Here is a 15459-nt window from a genome sequence, read left to right on the forward strand (position 1 = left end):
TGTTTCACTTTTGTACCCATGTTGTCACAATATCATCATAAACTTCAAAGAACCAACGAATAATCAACAAAACACAGAAGAAACAATTGAATAATGGCTTTAACCGATGGGTAACAACACCAAATTCTGAAACCATTGTGAGCTTGATGCGACAAATTGTGATTTTCGGAATCTCTTGCAGGTGAATAGTGTCAAATAACAAAATGCATTTATTTTTTTATTTTTATTTTTTTGAAGCTTAAAAACAAAAAAGAACAAAAATCTTTTTGAGTTTTTCTGTTTTTGAAGTTAACACAAAAATGACAAAAAAAGAAGGGTTTTGAAAGATTTAGACCAAGAAAAAGATAAGAAACAAAAAGAATTGAGTAGAAAAGGGCAAAAATGATAAAACCCATGAAATTGTAACCAATATTGAATTTGGGTTGAATCTACCAAGTTGTGCAAACTTTGAGACTAAAATTGTAAAACAATACTCATCTTCCTTCATTGATCTGATACAAATGTGACTTTGACAAAGTCCAAGCAGTTGCGTAGTTATTATAATTACGTATACGAAATTAATAATCAACGAGAGCCAATGAATTGATCAATCTGCGAGACCGTTCGGAAACGAAATCAGTGTGAAGACGAGATTACTTCCGATATCCAATTCCGATTACAGAATCTGCGAGCAAGACCTAACCAATCATCGATAAGTGCGAACTCTTCTAATCATCGAAACTGTTCGGTGATAAACATTAAAGATTTTGATTCCGAACACAATTGTAATTTGCTTCTTTCAACTTCTTTTTGCAATCACTTTTCAGACTTACAGTTACTTTTTCGCAACTTTCACACTTCTCAAAGATGTTATAAATTTCATCTTTTCATGCTTGTGTTGTCATTTTCAACCATTTCAAATCAAATCAAAATTGATATCTTCAAGAAAAAGAGCTCCCCTGCAACCAAATTTCATTTCTTAATTTGAAATTTTAAGGACCCATTTAAGATTTAAAATCGGAGATAACCCTTTGAACACCCATTGCTTTGGAGAAATATTCGCATCAGAACGAGAAATCACTTCTAAAAATTGAGAAAAATTTGATATCGGCTTCTTAATTGGAACACAAGAATTATAAAACATCTAATAGAACCAACCACATAGCCTTTTCTCATTTCTCCAACTTCTAACAAACTTTTGAGAACGAATTTGTGAAATAGAATTTCTTTCAGCATGTTTGGTTTCAACTTTGTGAACTTTTTCATGAACATTAGAAACTTTCATTTTTGGCACCCAAACCTTTTTCACCTTTCTCTTTTTCTTCTTCTTCTTCTTCTTTTCAAATTCTGAGACTTCAGAACTAATTTTCGGATATGAACAAACTCATCACATTTCGGAATTTGAACATCAGAAGCCTTTGGTACACAAACATTTTGAGTTTCGTACATTTAAACATCTTGAATAATAGGCTTTCTGTAAGGCACCATTCCTTCAAAAGAATTACAAGAACATGAAGAATCATAGGTTTGAGTTCCAATAGAACATGTAGAATCATCAATTTGAGTTCCAATAGAACAAAACACCTCCAGTTTCACAATTTTAGGAGATTTGCTTTGAGATTCACCAATTGAAACAACAGATTCGGAGTGTAAAACTTCTGAATCACAAGAATTTTTAGAAACACTTGACTCCCCCTCAACAAAATCATCTGGAAGCCCATATTTCTCTGAATCGTGAAGAATATCATGAACTTTATCAAGAACACCAAGAACATCTTCTTGAACAACATGAACACTAACATCTTTTCTCATAACATCTTTGTTTTCTTTTTCTTCATTTTCCATCTATAATTGCTGTTCATTTTTTTTGATCTAAATGATCTTTGATAATACAAAATTGCTCCATTAAAGATCCATCATCTTTCAGCCTTTTCCTATATCTGAATTCGTGACTACATAAATATGTACTTCTAGATATTTTGCCATCTACGTAGACATTTTACAAATCAATGACACTAGATCTCTTATTTTGATTATCCACAACATACCAATGATGTGTATTTGGAAGTTTAAAATTTGAATCTGTAACTTTCATTCCTTGTTTTCTTATTGACCAGAAACACTTTGAATCGGCCATTGAATCTTCAATAAGAAACATAAAATCGAAGAGAGAAAAAGTAAATATAGATAGATTTCAAGAGATAGAAAACAGATATGAGCACAAATCTGAGAATAAAATTCAAGAATTTTCTTCCACTTTACTTCTCAAACATGAATCAAGAATGAATCAAATGATAGAATATGTACAGAACATCAGATTTGAACAAAAACTTCAAAGCTAGATTGAATTTTGCAAACAAAAGAGAGATTTCACTTTCGCTCTAGAAAACTTAAAAAACTTGAAGAATAGAGTGAGATTCATGAACGGAATTCATCATTTCTGATCGTCTCTTGAAATAATCGCTGAGATCTACAAGATTTGGCTCTGATACCAATTATGATGTCCAAAATGAAATGACGTTTGCGGGATTAGATACAAAATCAAGAATCAATCACATAATTTTGCAAGGAATCTGGTCAAAGCTTTTGTATATTATTGATTGTGAAATAGAACATACAAAGAGGCTTAGTTTTCTCAACCTAATGGACGATATTGATACAGAAAGGGAGTCTTTATGGGAAGCTTACCTAACAAGCTAAGTTAAAGGCTATATATAGTGGATTAAATAAAACAAGTGACAAATAAAAGTCTTCAATAGTTAACATGAAATGCCAAATCAGTTTCTACATCTCCATTATTCAACTGTAAAAAAGATAAATTCAAAAACCTGATAACTTTTTTTTTTCTAAATTTTATTAAAAAAATTAACCACAATTGCCATAATGTTCACAACCCTTTATGCCAAATTGTAAAATAGGGATCAAAGGACCCATAATAAGTTTAAATTGCACCCAAATTGGACGGTGGGTATAACTACTTAAACCCCTAAAACATTTCCTTTTATTTTTCTCTTTATTTTCCAATTGTAACAGAAAAAACATTTAGTAATCATGTTTTCTTCATATATGTTTGACCATTAAACTTGTTTGACATGTTCAAAATAGGTATTATTACTGATAATTACCAGTGATATTACCAACTGATGAACAGGTCAAACAAGTTTACTGGTCAAACTTGTACAAAAAAAATGTTACCTAAATGTGGACAAAAGAAAAGCTCATTACCCATTTTGGTAATATTGGATTCTTTATGCTAAGTGCAAGTAGTCATAAGACCTATTTTGGTAATATTGGGTTCTCAAACATGGGCATCCAATGTATAAATACACTCTTCCCACCAAGATGGTTCTCTCCATCCATGAGAAACCATCTCCTCACACATATCAGTCTTGTAACATACAGATTACCAGGTACTATTTTCATTATTTGTTTTTTAGGATCATTGATCTACTCGACGAGTTGGCGCAATAACTCGCCGAGTAGAAATGAGTTTGACACGTGAGTTTAATGAACTACTCAACGAGTCCGAGGGTAGACTCGCCGAGTAGGCGTTGTGATGAGAAACCCTAAATTCCAGAGTTTAGAGCCTATTTAAAGGCACTTATAGCCTCCTTGGGCGGCCACACTTCACAAAAAGAAACCTTAACCTGCCCTTTTCGTGGTATATATATATATATATATATATATATATATATATATATAGAGAGAGAGAGAGAGAGAGAGAGAGACCATTTTGAGCATTCTTGAGCTTCTTGGAGGAAAGATTGGAAGACTTTGGGAGATCTAATCAAGAGGAGGCTGTGGATCTGGCATTCTTCTGTCATTAGCTGCTATTCTAAGGTAAAAAGCTCTCATCTTGGCCTCTTGTTCGTTAGATCCCATTTTGGGAAGCTTTTAGAGTTTTCTCCTAACTTATTGTGCTCTAGAGCTATATGGGTATGGTTTGAGGTTAGAACCTTAGATCTGGACTAGAGAAGACCTTGAGGGTCCAAAGTTTTGAACTTTATTGAGTTTGAGGCAAGTCCCCATGCATTTGACCTTCCTTGGGGGTTGTAATGGCGTTATGAAGAATTTGTGCCATGCATGTTCGTCAAGATCGAACCTTTACGTGACTTTTGGGTATTAGGAGACTAGACCAAGAGGTTGGAGTTGCAGATCTGACCTCAGACGTCTATATGAGGCAGCAAGACGAGTCAACTCGCTGAGTCTATGAGATGACTCGATGAGTCGGATCGAGTTGTCCCAACGATTCGTGACCCAGTGATAACCCATCGAGTTGGGGGTCAACTCAACGAGCTGTGTGAAACCCTAGGAAGAATTTAGAGGATGCGAGTGGACTCGACAAGTCACCTGAGTGCACTAGGTGAGTCGGGTCAACCTTGGCTTCTAATTCATCTTGGCTTCTGTTGACTTGAGAGTAGGGCAATTAGGAACATTGAGACCATGGAAGGGTAAAATGGTCTTTTACCCAAGAGAACACAAAGAGAAAAGAGGATTTTAGGTGTAAATGAGGAAAAGAGGGATATTGATTGAAATGGTGGTCTAATGTGTTAGGCGGAGGCTACTTCGGGATTCACAAGTGTGTGTCCATTTCCTACTAGCTGCGAGGTGAGTCTTCTCACTATACATACCTAGAGTGGTAACCAGAGTTCTGTGACAAAGTATCTTATATGTTATTTGTGTACTGTGATATACTGCATTATTTCTATGTGATTTGTGTTATGCCTTATTCAGAGTTTACAGAGTTAGGACCAGAAGGTCCACGGAGTTAGGACCGGAGGGTCCATCAGAGTTGTGGGACTGGAGGGTCCCACTGAGACACATTCACCGGAGGGTCTTACAGAGTTATAGCCTCAAGTGGCTAATGTGTTGTATGTGGTATTTTTGGGAACTCACTAAGCTTCGTGCTTACCGTGTTATGTGCTTTAGGTACTCCAGAGGATAGCGAGAAGGCACTGACGTGATTGTACACATCTGTTTGTGATGACATGGAGGATTCTGGGATTTGACTTGTGATTGTGATTTTATGTTGACATTGAGACACTTATGATTTTCTTGAAAGAAACAATGGATGAATTTTGTGTATTTCTAAAATGAAAAATTTGGTTGAAAATTTACGTTGTTACAAGTTGGTATCAAAGCCTTGGTTTGAGGGATTCGGATACACCTTCGGGTATGTCTGGACTCAAACTGAGGATTTGAGATATTTTTCAATAATAACGATCTTTCCTAAAAACAAGTAAGAGTTTTCAAGAGAAAAGCGGAATGGAGCAGTGTGTACAATCAGCCAGCGCCCGAACGGTGATTTCCCAAAATACCCTTATTTTATGTGTTATGTGATATTATCAGATATATATTATGCATGATAGAAAGTGGGCTAGGTATTTCATACCTTAGGACTAGAGTGGCCTGATTTGTGATGCCTTAGCCTGGGAGTTACTGCTGCTGTGAGTTGCTTTGAGTGCGAGTAGGTAGCAGAGAGGAGACTATGAGAGGCCTTATAGGGAGTAGTCTGTGTTTAGATAGGCATAGAGTACTTGCGATCTGTGATCCTAGGAGGGGAACTTGGGATGAATACGGATGCGGTGTGAAAGGTAGTATTGGGCCCGTACTACTAGAAGCACCAGATCGGTAAGCAGTCCAAGTTAGAATCCTTAGGGTGTTGAGGAACAAGTAGGGGTGAGTGATCGAGTATGAGTATTCTCGATCAAGTCTCTGATGATTTTTGTGTTGTGTTTAGAGAGAGACATCATGGTGGGTACGTACCACAACCTAGGGGACAGTGGTACCAGTGGTATTAGCGATGAGGAGATTCGCATGATGATTCATGATGAGGTGGCCACAGCTATTAGAGAGGCCATCCCGGAGATGTTTGGGTCTATCAAGACTACATTGATTGAGATGTTTGATAAGCGCTATGCTGCGGTTACCGAGGCGGTTGTTGATGCAGCCACCGCAGCTGTCGCTACTGCCAGGCCACATGGAGGTGACTCATTGCTGTACCGGGAGTTCAGCAACATGAAACCACCGGAGTTTGATGGGACCGAGGATCTAATTTATGCAATGAGATGGATCTCTGACATCGAGAGGAGTTTCTACACTTGTTCCTATCCGGAACATTTAAGGGTACGATTCGCGCTGAACCAGATTTGCTTGGGGGCGAAGGACTGGTGGAAGTTTGTGACAGTCAGCTTCACTCCTGTAGAGCTCACTGCAGTGTCTTGGGAGAGGTTTACTACTATATTTCGAGACGAGCATGTTCCACCAGTGGAGAGGGAACGGTTGGACCAGGAGTTCTTGTCCCTCAAGGAGAGGACATAGTCTGTCACAGTGATTACGAGGATGTTCCATGAGAAGGCGATGTTCTGCCCTGAGCACGTGTCTACCGAGCAGGCACGAATGAGTCGGTACTTGAGCATACTATGGACGGATATTTGTGAGTTTGTGGCGGGATCGACATACCGAACATTTGCTGAGCTCCAGGCACATGCCGGGAAGCGGGAGATTGAGCTGGAGACTCAGGCCAGAGAGGAGGCGGAGTCTCAGGGGAGGGATATCGATCCGACATAGTCTCAGCCGGTAGCCAAGCGGGCAAAGCCCGCTAATTCAAGGTCTGGGAACCACAAGGGCCGCACTTTTGGGAAGTGCGGCAAGGGTCATGAGGGGATATGTCGAGCGGGGTCTTGCTACAAGTGTGGCAAGGAGGGGCACATGGCTAAGGATTGCCCCAAGGGATTTGAAGTTTGTTTTCACTGCAACCAGACCGGCCACCGGAAGGCCGAGTGTCCCCAGCTGCTTCAGGGATCTGCACCTGCTTCTATGCGAGCTACCAAGAGTCGGCCTGTGAAAGCCGAGGCGCCGAAGGTTTATGGGAGAGTGTTCCAGCTGATACCGAAGGAGGTCCGCACAGCACCTGATGTCGTCGCCGGTATGTTTTCCTTTGTTTATTTTTCCTGAATTATTTGTGCTCATATTGTGTTATGCGTAGGTACTTTTCTTGTGAGCTCTGTGTCTGCCCTAGTGTTATTTGACTCGGGTGTGAGCCAATCTTTCATATCATTAGCATTTAGTCGTCACATCAGTATCCAACCTGAGGCATTGAGTTGACCTCTAAGAGTTTCTATAGCTGATGAGCATGCGGTGTTCGCCACTGATGTGATCCCGGGGTGTGTGCTCGAGATTTTTGGTGTTGAATTTCCGATAGATATGGTGCCGATTGCCATGGGTGACGTTTGCGTCATTATGGGCATGGACTGGTTGAGCTGGTTTGGAGCTGTGATCGAATGTGACTGTCAGTTGGTGAGCATACGAAACCCTAATGGGGGAATGCTTACAGTATATGGTGAGGTTACCCGATCTGGATCAGCTTTCTGCTCTGCTGCCCGAGCAAGGCAGAGTCTACAGCAGGGATGCAGGGGTTTTGTAGCATATGTGGTGGATACGCGAGTTGCTACCGAGAGATCAAGTTTTATCGCTGAGGTCCCAATAGTGAGGGAATTCCCGGATGTTTTTCCCGAGGAATTACCGGGTGTGCCTCCCGAGAGACAGGTGGAGTTCCGAATTGATTTGGTTCCGGGAGCGGCGCCTATTGCCAAGGCGCCTTATCACCTTGCGCTGCCAGAGATGCAGGAGTTGTCCTTGTAGCTTCAGGATCTGTTGGGGAAGGGATTTATCCGACCGAGTAGCTCACCGTGGGGAGCACCGATCCTTTTTTTCATTAAAAGGATGGTTCACACCGGATGTGCATTGATTACCAGGAGTTGAACAGGCTGACGGTCAAAAACTGTTACCCGCTGCTGAGGATCGACGATCTGTTTGATCAGTTGCAGGGCGCGTCTTGGTTTTCCAAGATCGACATGAGGTCTGGATATCATTAGATGAGGGTACGAGAGGAGGATATCCATAAGACGGCCTTTAGGAATCGTTATGGGCATTACGAGTTCGTGGTGATGCCTTTTGGGCTCACCAACGCACCGGCAACATTCATGGATCTCATGAACTGGGTGTGCAGGCCTATGTTGGATCAATCGGTGATCGTGTTCATCGATGATATATTGGTGTGGTTTGAGGTTAGAACCTCAGATCTAGACTACAGAGGACCTTGAGGGTCCAAAGTTTCGAACTTTATTGAGTTAGAGGCAAGTCCTCATGCATTTGACCTTCCTTAGGGTTTGTAATGGCGTTATGAAGCATTTGTGCCATGTATGTTCGTCAAGATCGAGCCTTTACGTGACTTTTGGGTATTAGGAGACAAGATCTAGAGATTGGAGTCACAGATCTGACCTCAGACGTCCGTATGAGACACCAAGACAAGTCAACTCGCCGAGTCTATGAGATGACTCGACGAGTTGGATCGAGTTGTCCCAGCGATTCGTGACCCTATGATAATCCGTCAAGTTGGGGGTCAACTCGACGAGTTGTGTGAAACCCTAGGAAGAATTCAGAGGATGCGAGTGGACTTGGCGAGGCACCTGAGTGCACTAGGCGAGTCGGGTCAACCTTGACTGCTGACTCATCTTGGCTTCTATTGACTTGAGAGTAGGGCAATTAGGAACATTGAGACCATGGACGGGTAAAATGGTCTTTTACCCATCCAAGAGAATAGAAAGAGAAAAGAGGATTTTAGGTGTAAATGAGGAAAAGAGGGATATTGATTGAAATGGTTGTCTAATGTGTTAGGCAGAAGCTACTTCAGGATTCTCAAGTGTGTGTCCATTTCCTACTAGCTGCGAGGTGAGTCTTCTCACTATACATACCTAGAGTGGTAACCAGAGTTGTGTGACGGAGTATTTTTATATGTTATTTGTGTATTGTGATATACTGCATTATTTCTATGTGATTTGTGTTATGCATTATTCAGAGTTTACAGAGTTAGGACCGGAAGGTCCACGGAGTTAGGACCGGAGGGTCCATCAGAGTTGTGGGACTAGAGGGTCCCACTGAGACACATTCACCGGAGGGTCTTACAGAGTTATAGCCTCGAGTGGATAATGTGTTCTATGTGGTATTTTGGGGAACTCACTAATCTTTGTTCTTACTGTGTTATGTGTTATGTGTTTCAGGTACTCCAGAGGATCGTGGGAAGGCACCGGCGTGATTGTACACATCTGTTCGTGATGACATGGAGGATTCTGGGATTTGACTTATGATTGTGATTTTATGTTGACATTGAGACACTTATGATTTTCTTGAAAGAAACAATGGATGAATTTTGTGTATTTTTAAAATGAAAAATTTGGTTGAAAATTTACGTTGTTACAAGTCTAACTTGGTCGTCTGAGCCTACTCTCGGGGCACAGTCCCTAGGGATGTTCTAAAAGTTTTATTCTCTGGTGACTGTTAGGAATCAAGTCGGGAAGCCGCAAATGATTCCTACACCAGATCTATGATCCAAATCGAACACCAAGACACAATGGCCTGATTCCATGTCACATTAGTGGATCTTATGTGTAACACTCGTACTTTTTAACAACAAATAAATCATTATGTATAATTATATTGACATATAACCATGATAAAAATTTGTTTATACATAAACTTCATAAGGTTTATCATAGCTTACAACTCTTTTGGTGTTACTTCAAAATATTCTAAAGAATTTACCAAGTCTTCCATAACTATCATTATTCTTTTGCAATTCCAAGATTTCATTTATCTTAAACGCATTTTCAACCTTTATAACTTTTACAAGTCATAACGGTCAAACACGATAAATCTATTTCAAACATAAGCTTTGTAGATAGTCTACATATATGGAGACCTATAAATGTGTTTCCTATAGGAAACCTTTACGATGTTTACCGATAGAAACCTTTAACAATTGTTCATTGAAGGAAAGATTTAACAATGTTTCACTGATGAGAACCTTTAACAATGTAACACGACGAAAACCTTTAACAATGTTTCCGAGGGAATCTTTAACAATGTTCTTGTAGGAACCTTTAACAATGTTCAAGTAGGAACCTTTAACAATGTTCTTGTAGGAATCTTTAATAATTGTTCCTTAAGGAACCTCTAACCATAAGGAAATCATACCCTTGACAAATACTGTCTACGAGAAATCCATCCTGGTAGTTGTCTCTTAAGTGACGTCTTTTTCCCTTTCCGGGAAAAATCCCCCTAAAATTTCCACAGATCACACACACACACACACACACACACACACATATATATATATATATATATATATATATATATATATATATATATATATAGTTGTGGTGACAAGCCACGTGTCACACATGGACGTCTTCCATGTGTTTGTCTGAGACTATGTCATGTAGTTTGTACCCTTACCACATGTCCTATTCTCCTGACATGTGTAATTTTATTGTTTACATGTGTCTCTTGTATCAACCTGAATCCTTCGCATGTAAATATTCTAGGGATTATCAGAGTTTCAACAAATGCAGAATTCTAAATCTTCAAAAACATTTAACATCCGAGGCTATTTTGGGTTTACAATAAAATCATAATTATAATGTTAAAGCAACAAGGAAAATTCTAAGATTAAAATTTACTTCTAGTCCATGTCTTTGGTGTTGTTATCTCCTCTCGTACAACGACTATTACCTTAACTTACAAAATATAAAAGAATCTATAACATCAAACGATAAGACCAGTGAGTTATACTTTAATCTATTTTATGTATTTATTCTCTATTATTATGTTCTTTCATTCATTACTCTCGCTCTATCTCAACTCATGCCTTTTCATCTATTCTCACACTCATCTTATACTTTGTCCATACTCGATCTCAGCCTCTTCCCGATTCTTCTCATTCATCCTCTTCACCTCATTTCTTTCCTCTTGTTCCACTCTGTATATATCTCTTCTTATGCCCTTCTCTCTCTCACCTCTTACTATCTTCTCAACCTAGGGCATACTTTCTCTTTGCTCTTCGTCCCACCTCATCTTTTTTCCTATCTCTCTTTGCCTTCTGCCACTCCATTTGATGGGTTTTCTAGATTACTTCTATGTACTTACAGAATTTTAGATTACAATTATGGGAACATGCAACCTATAAAATCTATGGGTTTTCTCATAATAACAACACACTTTGAAAAATTAAATAACCTTAGTTAAAATCGAAAACCACAAAGCTAGATTTCATACGTTATTGATATTTTTTGTAAATAGCAATGTACTTTGAAGAACCGTTCATGGAATGGTATCCCCAACAGTGTGAAAGTTTCTAATAAACCACACCCAAACTGTAGGAAAACCCTAGGATCGAAAATAGAGAGAAAGAGAGGGATTTTTAAAATGCCTTATGTTTTTTGTTAGGTTCTTGAGCCTTATGGAGGTCCCTATTTATAGTTATAGGAAACCATAATTTAAATTCGAAATAATAATATTATATTGAAATTCAAATTCACATTCCTTATTGTTGGGTAGCGTAGCATTTTTGATGTATTGCGTCCATTGGGCTCGGTTAATAGTCCAAGTTTTGTTACTCCGGTTTGGGCCTGTCCAACCGTGAGCTGATAGGGTTTAGTATAAATTAATGTGCTTGCATGCATATTAGGTGATCGATTGATAGAGATTACGATAGCAATTACGATAGATCACAGAGTTATTTCTTCATCGTTCTTGTAAACCCTAAATCATCTACAGTAGAAGTTCTTTATCGAGCTCTGCTGAGGATTGTTGATTAATCATTCGACATCTTTGATCCATTCTTGTGTTCTTGCTGTTTACTCGTTTATTACTTTACCTGTTTTATAGATCTAATCGATCTTCAAGTTAGTTTTTAACTTATCAATTGGTATCAGAGCAGGAGGCTGTGTAATCGATGCACTTCTTTTCTGTGAAAAAGGTTTCGATTAGGGTTATTCCGCATTTATTGATATTTATTGAGCCGTCATCTCATAATTGACGTAACTCGATATTTATTGTTTTGCCCTAATTTGATATATTACAAGTATGATCTTTGAACAGGTTATTCGATCAAGTATGGACGAGTCGCAATCTAATCCTATTAATATTTCGAACAGCATTGGATCAACAACGAAGATTCCCATCCTGTACACCCATGATTATGAATTCTGGGCGCATCACTTTGAAGATTATGTTATAGGATCTGAGGATAATGGATACCTCATCTGGGAAGCAATCGTTTCTGGACCCTTTTCTCATTCAGCAACTTCAAGGATTATTAAAACTCAAAAGGAGTATAATGATCTTTTGAAAGACGTTAAAGACATTGCTCAAGACGAAAAAGACAAATTTCAGTGCAATATCAAAGCGTTAAGATTAATCAGATTCGCTCTTCAATCCGATACTTTCAGGCTGGTGAGTTCATGCACGACTGCAAAAGAAATATGGGACAGGCTACGAGAGTTGTACTCTACGAACAAAGATCTTGAACACTCCATTCAAACCTTACTCTTGTCCGAGTTTGGTGAATTCAAGCAAGGAGCCGAAGAAACAGTGACTCAAACGTTCGATTGCTTCAATCATCTTCTTAGCAAGATGATCAAACACGACATCGAAAGGAAGCTTATTGAGCAGAAGGTTACGTTTTTGAATGGTCTCAGATCTGAGTGGAGAGCAGTTGTGTCCACAGTTAAAGCACACGAGCAATTTAAATCCTATTCTTTGGCGAAACTGGTGGGCATCCTAAAATCTCAAGAAAAGATAGTGTTACAGGATAAAAATGTGGTCTCAAGCCTAGGTTTGTTGGCCCTCCTGTCCAAAAGTAAAGCGGTGATGGAAGAAGAAGACCTCAACTTGGAGGACTATGACCTCACTTCTGAGGATTATGCTATGATGGTGTCAAACCCCAAGAGGGTCATCAAGAAGAGATTCCCCACCAACAAGAACCGAAATTGGCAGGGGAGTTATAGTTCTGAAAAGGTCAAAGATGAATCGAAGGCAGAAGAATCAAAGAAGGAACCGAAGGCTGAAGGAGATTCGGGAGTGAGCTGCTATTACTGTGGAGGAAAGAACCACTATGCAAAAGACTGCGTCCTCAAGAAAATGGCAGAAAAGGATGATGAAAAGGATGAAGAAGCTTTGTTGCAGAAAAAGCTGGATGAAATCAGGAAGAAGAAATCTACTACTAACCCTTCTATGAATGCGTTAATTGTGCAGGGTTCGGTAGCTGATGATGAGTTCGGTGGCGTGGAGGTCTGGTCAACCAACTCTGAAGATGATGAAGTAAGGAAGCCTTCTCATGGAAAGGCTTATGTGTCAAAAGCAGAGAGCAGTGGAGGAAGGTGCTTGATGGTGTCTGACGTATCTCAGATGAGGGGATACAACACAGATGGTGGGAGTGAAGACACGAAGGAGCAACAGAATTTGTGCTTTACAGCTAAACCGCTCAGCGTGCAGTTCAACGAGCTGGATGAACTGATCAAGAAGGTACAATCCGTTTTTGTTTCATTCAAAGTCCCACAATGCTCATACGAAAAAGAATTAAAAAGTGTTAATTCAAGAATCTCTCATCTAGACAGTAGTTTAACTCAAACTCGAGTCACCAATTCTAACCTAACTGACCAATTAAGCAGGGTGTCTTCGAAGAGTGAGGAACGGCGGATGTGGATCGAACTGAAGGAGTCCGAGTTAATCAAAACAAAAGATGAAAACATTTATTTGCAAAGAGACAATTTAAAGCTTTTAAAACAGCGAAATGTTTTTTGTTTGATTGCTAAACGTCTTTACACTAATATTACTCAGCTTCATTTGGATTGTGAAATAGGACAAAAGATTCATTGCATGATTTTACCCTTTCTTGAGTTTAAGGAGGATGAAATTGATGCTGAAGTGTATAATTGTGAAAGTGTTATTTCATCTGAGGATGTTAATCTGACGTATATGTATGGACTGGACAAAATCGAATCTTTCATTAAGTCCAAGGACCATAAGGACATGCTTAAAAACCTTCTGGATGAAAATGATAAACTGAAACTGAGAACCGAAACCATACAAAAATTTGACTCATTGAACACCAACTTGAGCTCAGAAAATAAAATTGATGTTGAAAATGCATCTGAGCTTAATGAGGACGACAATATGAGTGAAATTTCTGTAGAGGACACAGTTGACTGTTCAGAATTTGTCAAGAGCGAACCTGAAAACCACAAGAATCTCATTTCAGAAAATTCAGTGGAGTTCACTCGTATGTCCCAACAAAAGTCCCCGATTCTTGCAGAGAAGACAGTAGTATATCAAAAGGTCAGAACTACTCCAAATCAAGTGTATAAGGTCACAGGCGTAACCGAACAGCAGACCGCTGAACTCACAGCAATTGTAAACGAAGACAATGCTAATGGCTGCGACGAGTTCTTCTGGTCAGCTCCCATTGACAATGCCGACGAAACGGTTGGTCTATCTGAAAGGACCTCATGGAAAAGCAAAGGCAGATATGTGCCAGAACCTTTGAATAAACCTGATAGCTTCGATGTGCCAAGTACGAGTGGTACAAAATATGTTCCTCAGGAAAAAGGAATTCCTGCAAAAGAAGTCACATCTCCAAGTGAAACTTCATCAGTTCAGAGTGAACCAACTAAAGAAAATCAGAAACCAAAAGCTAATATCCATCATCAACCGAAGCAGATGAGAAATCAAAAACAACAAAGGAATCAGAGATACAGGAAGAATCTCTCTGAAAGAAAACAGTTTTGGCAATCTCAAAATGCCTATTTCTCACATCAAGACAAGAACTTAAAGTCAGAAAAAAGTCCTGTTGAATCGCAAGAGAGCAATACCAACCGAAAGCAGAGGTTCGGTTCAGAGAAAAACATCAACCGAAAGCAAAGGTTCGGTTCAGAGAATGATTCCAACCGAAAGCAGAAGTTCGGTTCAGAGAACTACACCAACCGAAAGCAAAGGTTCGGTTCTGAGAACAAAAGAGATCAAAACTCTAAGGTCGGTCCCACTGATGATCAAAAGCATAAGGGTCACCTAGATTCTCCAGCCAAGAAGACATCTCAACCTAAGCTCTCTCATTCTAACTTTTCTAATTCTTCCAATTCTTCTAAACCCCATTCTAAATTCCATTCTGTTCACTCTCAAAAATCTCAATCATCAGCTGAACAAAAAGGAAAACAGAAGGTTTCATCAGTTAAACCAGAGTCAAAACCGAAAACAACGAATCCCAATAAAATTAAAGTTTTTACCATAAAAAAGAAAGATGAAACAACACTAATAAAAAGAACATACCTTGTTGACATCTCTCTTACTATTCCTGTTCCTGTGAAAGGCTCACGTGGACCCAAGAAACTTTGGGTTCCTAAATCTGCTTAATTTTTGCAGGTTATCAATGACGAGCAGTTTGACGAAGAATGGTACATTGACAGTGGCTGCTCGCGTCACATGACAGGAAGGAAGGAAGAGCTAAGGGAATACAGGTCTCTTTCAAACGGTGGAAACGTCAAGTTCGGGAACAACTCCTTCGGCACCATAAAAGGATATGGTTTGATTACAAACGGTGATTTCACGATAAGAAAGGTTGCATACGTGGAAGGACTACAACAC

Source organism: Lactuca serriola, chromosome 4, assembly GCF_051521515.1.
Source record: "Lactuca serriola cultivar US96UC23 chromosome 4, Lser_US96UC23_V15, whole genome shotgun sequence".
Classification (NCBI taxonomy): domain Eukaryota; kingdom Viridiplantae; phylum Streptophyta; class Magnoliopsida; order Asterales; family Asteraceae; genus Lactuca; species Lactuca serriola.